Below are 9,189 nucleotides of genomic sequence, written 5' to 3' on the forward strand. Positions count from 1 at the left end.
GTAAGGACTGGGACTGCTTGGCACCTGGGCAGAGAAACAAAGCAGCTCACTGAGTCCTCTCACCCTTCACACTCATTGCAGATAATGTGTTGGGTTCTCATCATTTTATGGAGGAGGTGGGAGGTGTAACATTGGTGATTGGACATGAAAGAGCAATTTAACATCTGAGGGCTCTACAAAGGACGGTTAGGTTGCTAGGCGACAACATGGGATGTTTGTTTGCATGCTAGCCGTGGAAAAGAGCACTTTTGCCTCAGGTGGACTTTTCAGTTCCTTGACTGAGGGCCAGGAAAGGGCTTTGAAGGTAGCAGAGAAACCTGTGACTGGAGTTCAAGTTAACAGAAACAGCAGTGAAATCAGAGGGGCAAAGCTGGAGGACAACTAGTCATTGAAAATGATACAGAAATTGTTTTTTTCAGTAAAAAAACCTGTGCTTGAAAAAAAAGGAAGAATGAAGGAGTTAATTAGCATTAATTAATAAACAGGGGCTTGACTGTTTTCCTACATTTATCTCCTGTGATCAGAAACGGCTGGTAACTTGTGTGATTTAGACAGACTGGTGCACTCTATCAGAATAAGCCTTTCTCCTCTACTGTCTGAGGCCTTATGATCACAAAACCATTAGAGATAAATCAACATTTTGTTAATTTACGCCTTTTTTCTTATTCATATGCTACACTCTAAACAGATAGTCTCCCTGCAATCATAGCATCATAATGCAATCACATGCAATCATGAAACGCATATGATTGCATTATGCTCTGTGACTTAAAGACTGGGCTTTAAGATCAATAAAAACATTGAAAGCCACTTTTCAAACTGTAGCTGAAATATATTTTGCTCTAAAGTGGATGAAAATGTTCTTAACTGGAAAGGCCACATGCTGTTACTTATGGCAATTCAGGATTAATTGTGTCAGGCCCTTTCTTTGACAGATGTGACGGGAACTGAGCAAAACAGCGGATTTCAATTCCCGCCATCCGTGTACCCAAGCTCCCCAGAGCTCAGGAAAATACCAGGTAAGTCCCCCGAGGAACGCTGTCTCCAGGAACTCCGGTAAGAGCACTGCACCTCTGCCCCATGGATGATTCAAGCCCAGGCTAAAACTGAGCCTCTAAGTTGGATGCAAGCAAAACCCAGCCAAGTCAAATAGCTCCTGGCTATAGTATCCTTCAATGAAGCTGAATCAATCTCAAAACACATTATCGTGTCTAGTTGTTTAATTTTGCAGCCACTGTAAGGCATCATTCCTAAGTTTAATTATATGGGCTACAACATAAGTGAGGAAATCTATTTCCTATTACTTCTGACACTGCTTACCTAGTATTTGTTCCTGGCATAAGCAAGAATACCTTAAAAAAAAATGGCTGCAACAGAAGAAAGGGTGATATCATTCATGAGAATAACAATCCTGAGAAATATTTAGGTCTAGGACATGCGGCAAGGAAACACCAAACACCCTGTGAACTTAAAGATACATTTTGAAGTACCAGCAGCAGACCATTGCCTCAAGGCTTAGCACAGTAATAACGCTTAACTGAAAGGACGACACTAGTCATGCACTTCAGCAAGATTTTTAAAGTATTTGAAGTCTACGACCTATGAATTACTCAGAGGAAGAAACAAATGCTGAGTGCTCTAAAATCTATTTTGATGCCAACTCAATTCCTTCAACTCAAATTCCAGGCAAATAGCACATTCACCAGGTGTGAAGAAGAAACGTTGACCCAGCAGATTGCATATTCCACTGTGCGTACTCTTTTCTCCTGTAAAGTGAAGAGTTAGAAAGCATAACTAGATAAATCCTAATGGCAAATTATTGGTATCAACCACCATCATTACATCTGTTTCAAAGGATGATACCACCTCAGAGTCTGACCATATTATTCTGAATTTTTTGAGGAATTTATGATGTTGGTATTATAAAGCTGATCACATATCAAGTGCATTGCACTGAAGACATAACTACAGGGCCTGAAGTGAAAAGACTGATGAGTCAGTAACTTATAAAAAACTGATGGGACATAAAAACAGTTGCTCCAACTCCTGTAACGTCATAAACAGGAGATATTAACATAGGAAAAAAGGAGGGATGGTGCGAATGAAAAGGTCACCACAGTCAAGCCTTCTCATGAGAGATCCTGCATTCAAAAGTGAGGAGCCACACTTTGCATTTAGTTAGATTAGCACCCTTAAGCTTTGTTGGATCATCGACTTCAAATTATTATGTGCCTGGTCTAAAGAGCAGACACAGCAAAAGAGAGCTATGAAGCGGGCCTCGTGAAAGAACTACGCTCACCCACCACCTCATGTAACTGGGGGTATACGAGTCAGAGACAGCTGACACTGAGCAGTGTAAAGAGCGGGTTATTTACTTCCTTGAGCGTGTAGCCTTGTTTTCACATGAGATAACATCCCTGCCTTCCTTTGCAACATATTAAAGATTTTTTTAACCACTGCAGTATCCAGACTTATGCTTTTATTGCTCCTGACTGAATAAAACACACACTGATCACTTCAAATCACCCAAAACATATGGCGCGCTGTTTTGAAACTGCAGGACAGCAACGGGAAAAGTTTTGCAGGGGCACGCACAGCGACGCCAGAAATGTCCGTGAAGTTTTGACACAGAATGAGCAACTTCAGGCAGGCAGCGTCCCGGGAGGACCCTCCCCGAGCTCGCTCCCCATCCTAAAGCTGCACCCGGACGGCTGCATGAGAAAACTGGCAGGCTCATGGCGATTTTCAGCGACCCCGTAACCGGCCCAGCCCCCTCCGCACACCGCACCGCTACAGCGAACTGCGCTCGGCGTTTACCCAGGCGCCCGCGGCTCCTCGCTGCCACGGAGAGAGCCGCCCGCGGGTGGGCTTTCCCCCGGCACACCCCCCCGCCCTTCCCCGGGGGCAAAGCCCGCGGCGGGGGCCCCGCAGACACTCACGGGCGCCGGGGCTGTGGCGGGGCGCGGGGGGCTCCTCCTCCTCCTGCGCCCCGCGGGGTTTCAGCACCGCGGACAGCGTCGACGGGCCGCGGCGGGGGACGGGGGGCTCCTCCTCCTCCTGCGCCCCGCGGGGTTTCAGCACCGCGGACAGCGGCAGCGGGCCGCGGCGGGGCGCGGCGAGGGGCGGCTCGGCGCCCACCCGCACCAGGGCGCGCCGCGGCCGGCCCAGAGCCGAGCTGGCGGAGCCCATGGCGGCGCCGAGCGGCCCCGGTGCACGGCCAGAGCGCCGCTCCCCCGACCCCACCTCCCCTCGCCCAGGAGAAGCCCCGCTCCGGGCGCGGCCGAGCCCCGCCTCGCCCGGACGCTGCTTTCCACCCCCCTCCCGCCCGACGCGAAAAAAAGCGCGGGGAGCCAGGAGTGGAAGGAGGAACTCCGCCGGCTGCGGGGCGTGAGGGCGATCAGGGAGCCCACCCAGGTGGGAAAGGCACGCTCGTGCTGCTCTGCGTCGCCGGGGAGCGGGAGCAAAGGTGACGTTTCTTACTGCTCCTCAACGTCCTTGTTTCCATTCAGTGTCACCTCCTGGGGCCGATAAACGGTGACCTTGCCGCAGGCAGAGGGGAAGGCAGGCATGGTGGGACGCAGCGCTGCACGCCCCACTCTAGCTCACCCCACCTGTAGCAAGGTGGTTGGACCGGGTGATCTCCAGAGGCACCTTCCAGCCTCAACTCTTCTGCGGCATTGACCATCACAGCGTCACTGACCACACTATGTCGACAGTTCGTAACTGCGGAGCTCACTACAGGTAGAGACCATAGCGACCATGACAGCGTCACGGCCACAGGCCTTGTGCAGCGTGAACGCAGCTCTCAGCTGCTGGAGGCTTCCAAAGCCGACTTTAATTTCGTTTCAGTAAAACAGACAGCATGAAACTTCACCAGGGCACTGCAAGTTGTAAAGGCACTTCGGTGCCCTTGTGCTATGGGACTGTGATACATATTTCCTTCGATGCTTAAAGTGACAGCAGAATACAGACACACCTTCCTGAGCATATCGTCTGTTTTTTCCCACAACCCTTCAGTGATACCAATTAGCAACACAAAATTAACAGCCGGCTGCACCTCCACCAAGAACAGGAATCAAGTAATGGCAGCCCGTTACCCCACTTCTCCTTCGTGCCTGGAAAGTCTGCCCCTTCCCCAACCCGTTCTGCCCCTCAAAGCCGACTGCCGCTGGCTGCTTCGCTCTCCTCTTGCCGCGCTCTCACAGCAAGATCCTAATGCAACTCACCACTGACGTAGTAAACTGTGAATGGGAATTTCCTTTGCTAGGGCGGTCTTCCTTTCCTGGATGAAAACAGTGCCACCACTGCATCGGAAAGCCAGAAAGCAACAGCGCACGCAGCCTGTTCATTTTAACCCTCTGCAAATTGTCTCTGTGTGTCTCCCTTTGCTTTCTTCTTTACTCTCCTCGCAGGGAAGACAGCTTCAGCACAAAAGAGCGTGTCAGGTGGAGAACATGCCTTGCTCTCTGTGGGTGTCACTTGATCAGGAATGAACCTTCCATAAGCATGAGAAGACGGGAAATGGAAATAAAAAGTACTAGCCTATCTTCTAGAACAACCCCTGTTTTCCTCAGTTTTGGTGTGTGGTAAGGGAAAGTTTGTTTTATTTAAATACATAAATTTAAAAAGACTGATAATTTAAGTTGAAAGACTAAAAGTATTAATGATGTACAGCATTGTAGAATTAAGAAATACAGGCACAAAATTTTAAGAAATGTGAGAACTTAACTTGCCAGCCCCACATGAAGCCAAATTTCACACAGGCATCATAATTCCACCTAACTGAATGATCCTATGTGTGTGGTTTTTTCCCTCATAGCATCACCTGCAAACTCCAAAGACAGGATTTCCATACCGTCCCTTCAGACAGCTACAGACACCTACTACACAGACCCTGCACACACAGCCTAAAGAACAACACACAATTTGCTCCTGAGCTGGGCCATCTCGGGTTTTAAGGGGGTACACGGTAAACACTTGTTTTTGGTGAACCACCAGCTAAAAGCTGCTTTACAGTCACGACGCCAACACAACAGCAGGAGCAGCTATGACAGAGTTAAGGACTGAGAGTCAATTGTTCTTCTGAAATGCAAAGTGGATAAAACGGGGGTCTGTCACAACATAAGATCTGAGTTCTCCTTCCGGCTATGCCTGAAACGATCTGCTGCTTTGTTTCAGCTTAAACGGAAATAAGGCTTACGGCATCACTGACTTCCTCATAACCATTTAACTCTTTATCAGATTTCTCTGAATCTAACAGGGTGGAGTGCTTGAAGGTGCAAAGCTAACAGGAAGGATGGAGAGGGACTTTTCCCAAGGGTGTGTAGTGATAGGACAAGGGGGAATGGCTGTAAACAGAAAGAGGGCAGATTTAGATTAGATATTAGGAAGAAATTCTTGCCCATGAGGGTGGTGAGGCACTGACATGGGTTGCCCAGAGAAGCTGTGGCTGCCCCCTCCCTCGTAGTGTTCAAGGCCAGGTTGGATGGAGCTCTGAGCAACCTGGTCTGGTGGAAGATGTCCCTGCTCATGGCAGCGGGGTTGGAACCAGGTGATCTTTAAGGTCCCTTCCAACCCAAACCATACTATGATTCTATGTTTTATGAAAAGATCTGCAGAAACAAGGGACTAAACCTCCTCTCCACCGTGGGAAAGACTGCAGCATTAATTTTTTCTTAGCAGGCATCAGCCTCCCAATTTAAGCCCCAAACTGGCAGGAAATGCGGTGGCGGGAGTTCAGGGAACAGTTGACGGGAGCGATACCTGCCTGCCCCTCTCCCTCAGCCAACTGCCAGGCCTGTGCCCTGCCCCAGCACACAAACACTTGCCAGCGGCGAAGGAGAGACGGGAGCTGCCAGCGGATGCCCTTTCCCTCGGCCAGGTGACAAGATTTCCATCAGGAGCTACGGCATTTCACCCGCGGTGGAGGCACACAGAGCAGGACCAGCAGGTACGTGGCACCCAAGCCTGTGCTGATACAAAGACAGGAAGAGCAGCATTGGTCAGCAACTGAAGAGCACATTTGGAGGAAGGCTTGCGGGGTGTTGGTCACTTCTCCCAGGTAACTCGCAATAGGACGAGAGGCAATGGCCTCAAGTTGCGTCAGGGGAGGTTTAGCTTAGATATTAGGAAAAATTTCTTTACTGAAAGAGTGGTCAGACATTGGAACGGGCTGCCCAGGGAGTCATCATCTCTGGAGGTGTTTAAAAAATGTGTTGATGTGGCGCTTCAGGATATGGATTAGTAGGCATGGTGTTGTTGTGTTGACAGTTGGACTTGATGATCTTAAGAGGTCTTTTCCAACCTATGGTTCTGTGATTCTGCTCCATCAGCAGCCGAACCAGTTTAATTACAGCCATCTGGAGAAGTACTAAAACATATACAGCACATATAGGATGGTGGCGGTGTTTGACTAAACAGGCTTTCAAACAGCAAAGCCAGGTCCGCAACGCAGGGTGGATAGAGCCTTTGCATTCTTGCTCCAGCTGCTGCTTTTCTCTCCCCTAAAGAGCACAGACCGCATCCTCCACCCTTAGGCTGGTCTTTTTTCCCTCCTCCATCACCAGCCTTGAGGCTTAGCAGCAAACCTACAACTACGCTATGCAACAGAAACTAATCCTCTCGGCCGCACCGTTTCCCTGGGCTGTACCGCTTTGTAGCACTCCCACCTTACAGCTAGCAGCCTTCTAACGCTCACAAGTTACGCAATGAACTATTCTGAGTTTTTCAGCAAATGGAATCTGTTTACATGGATTAACTTTCCATTTCACTTACGCTGAAAACTCTTTAAATCATGACTTCTAGCCTTTGGTCAGCATTTTAGAGGATTCCTTTGCCAGGTCTGAAGGATTTGGAAGACCAGAAACATTTATACACTCATGGACCAAGTGGTTTAAATGTATTTATTTAGAATGTTTATTGCTGTTGAAGTGTGCTTTAAATACCTGATTTTTAACTAGCTGTGGGCCTTCCCTCATCCTGTAAAACAAGTATTAGAGTGAAAAGTTAATTCCATCTCCAAAGTTGAAATTTATGAAAAGTGGTAAAACCCAGTTGAGTCAAGAATTTTTTAGGTTTGGGTAGCATGCAGGCCACACTCCAAGCCCCTGTTCCTCTCTCTGGACAACCACTCCTCATTTCCCTTACTCCCATTGTGGTACCATGAGAAGGCAGCCAGAATCACTTATTACTTGCTCAACAGGAGTAACATTTAGACGTGTTTAAATAAGCTGAGGCAGTTCTGCGTATTAAAAACAAAAAGTCTTTAGCCACTTCTACAAACAAGTGGGGTTAGAGAACTAACAGGATTTTTAAAAAGGCATCTTCTGATACTTCAGTCTGACTCTTTAGTTTCCAAAACAACAGCTTGTAAACTATGAATTCTGTATTCCACCTATTTGTTTTCCTGCAACATCTCATCCATATATGTGCTATTACTGTATTTTCCAGTTATATTATATTCAGAAGCAAGTGATCTCAAATGTTAAGAATGAATACACAGAAATAGATCCTCTAACACAAATAGCTGTGAGCTGTTATCTAGATGCATGCTATACTCAAGAGATCAGAGTCATAATCCCTAAGAACAACGTTGTGTAGGTTAAATGATAAATCTTTGCTGACAAAGTAAACTGTCTATATTGTGGCTCCTAGACTTAAGATATTCTTTCATACAATTAGCTACATGCGCCTCAAATAAGACAAAACAACTCTGTGTTCTGTGCATGTAACTTTAGACAAAGAACACACGAACCGATAGACGTGCAGTAGAGAACTAAAATGCTTGGAAGATCTTGGAGAGCTGTCAGAAGAGGGATAAATAACCAAAGAGGAGAAAAGATACATTGCAAAGATAATTTTGTCATTGGATATTTTCCTACTGCTTTCTTATAGATGTTCATATTATAAAATAAAGCTTTTGTACTTTCGTCTTCCTGAGCTTCCCAGTCTTTGTGAACTGTGAAATATCTGTGAGAAACTGAAATATCACCCTAATCTTACGCTATGATATCAGAAGAAAATGCCATAGTGTAACATTCTGATCAAACAGCACTGGTAGTATTAGGGGATGTCTTTGCTCTGAAGAAAATAAATATTTCAAAGTGGTGGCTCTCTTCTGCAAGTTCAGAATTTGAGGACTAATTTCTCTAAATATTTGCAGTATCCAGAATAAAGTCATTTGAAATTCTGTACACACAAGCTGGTACAATTAATTACTTAAGTATATAAATATTAGCTATACATATACATCAAATAATGTGTATCCAGTATGACTAGCTCACAGAAATTCAGCTACTTCTTTACACTTCTACAGCCATGACATACTTTTGGTTCATCCCTAATCATTAGCAGAATAAACATCATACTAAATTTGTTTTAACAATAGCTTGGCACAAACCTCGTTCATGGCATACTGGAGTGCAAACTAAATAACAGTTCCCCTTGCCTTAAACCCCACTCACATTTCCATTTCAAGATTGCGTTGTTACTTGACTTTTGTTAGAAGCTTGATGGGGGATGGGGTGGGGAAAGCAGCAATTCAAGAGAGGTTTAATTAAACCAACAGACCCATCCACTTTGTCACCTGGGACTACTGCCATAATGAACTGCTTTTTTATAGGCAGCAGCATAAGAAACACATGCCAATTACTTGAACTAAAGTGGATACGCCGTGCCTGAGTGCTCGTGACACCATCCCATCCTCTGGGAGACTCCAGCACGTCAGAAAAGAAAAAGATGGAGAAAAGAAACATCATAAAAAACAGTTGCAGGCAGAATATCATCTATTCTTTGTTAAGAAAAAACATGGATTAAGGTAAAACAGCTCTTCCCTAAGAGCTTCACATTCACAGCTCTGACCAAGCTTCCAGAAACAGAGTTTTACCCTTGATCCCACTGTAAGTGCAGAGGGCAACAAGAGTTTATCAGAGAACAATAGCTTACTTTCTGCTAAATGTTTAACATGAGACAGAAAGCATTGTTATGGGTAGCTGAGAAATGCCCTTCTTGCAAAATTACTCTTACACATCATTTTGAATTTGTTTGCTCTTCTTTAGGTTATCACGCGTCCTACAACTAGCATATGAGGCAGAGAAGTTTACATTATATAGAGGTATTCTCTGTAGGAGTAATTCAGTTTTCATCTCAAAGGGAAGCAGCTTTTCCCCAAGGTACATTTAAATCTTTGCA

The 9,189-nt window shown here is 46.1% G+C and overlaps 1 protein-coding gene across 1 annotated transcript in view; it reads right to left on the reverse strand.

The window, feature by feature from the left end:
• Window positions 1-2,971, reverse strand: part of PDE1C (phosphodiesterase 1C) — a 383,698-nt gene extending 380,727 nt beyond the window's left edge. Inside the window, exon 1 of the mRNA XM_075418641.1 lies at window positions 2,940-2,971. The gene's annotated coding sequence lies outside the window, so the exon portion shown is untranslated. The remainder of the gene's footprint in view (window positions 1-2,939) is intronic.
• Between the last annotated feature and the right edge of the window lie 6,218 nt (window positions 2,972-9,189).

This window comes from Opisthocomus hoazin, chromosome 4 (assembly GCF_030867145.1).
Source record: "Opisthocomus hoazin isolate bOpiHoa1 chromosome 4, bOpiHoa1.hap1, whole genome shotgun sequence".
Classification (NCBI taxonomy): domain Eukaryota; kingdom Metazoa; phylum Chordata; class Aves; order Opisthocomiformes; family Opisthocomidae; genus Opisthocomus; species Opisthocomus hoazin.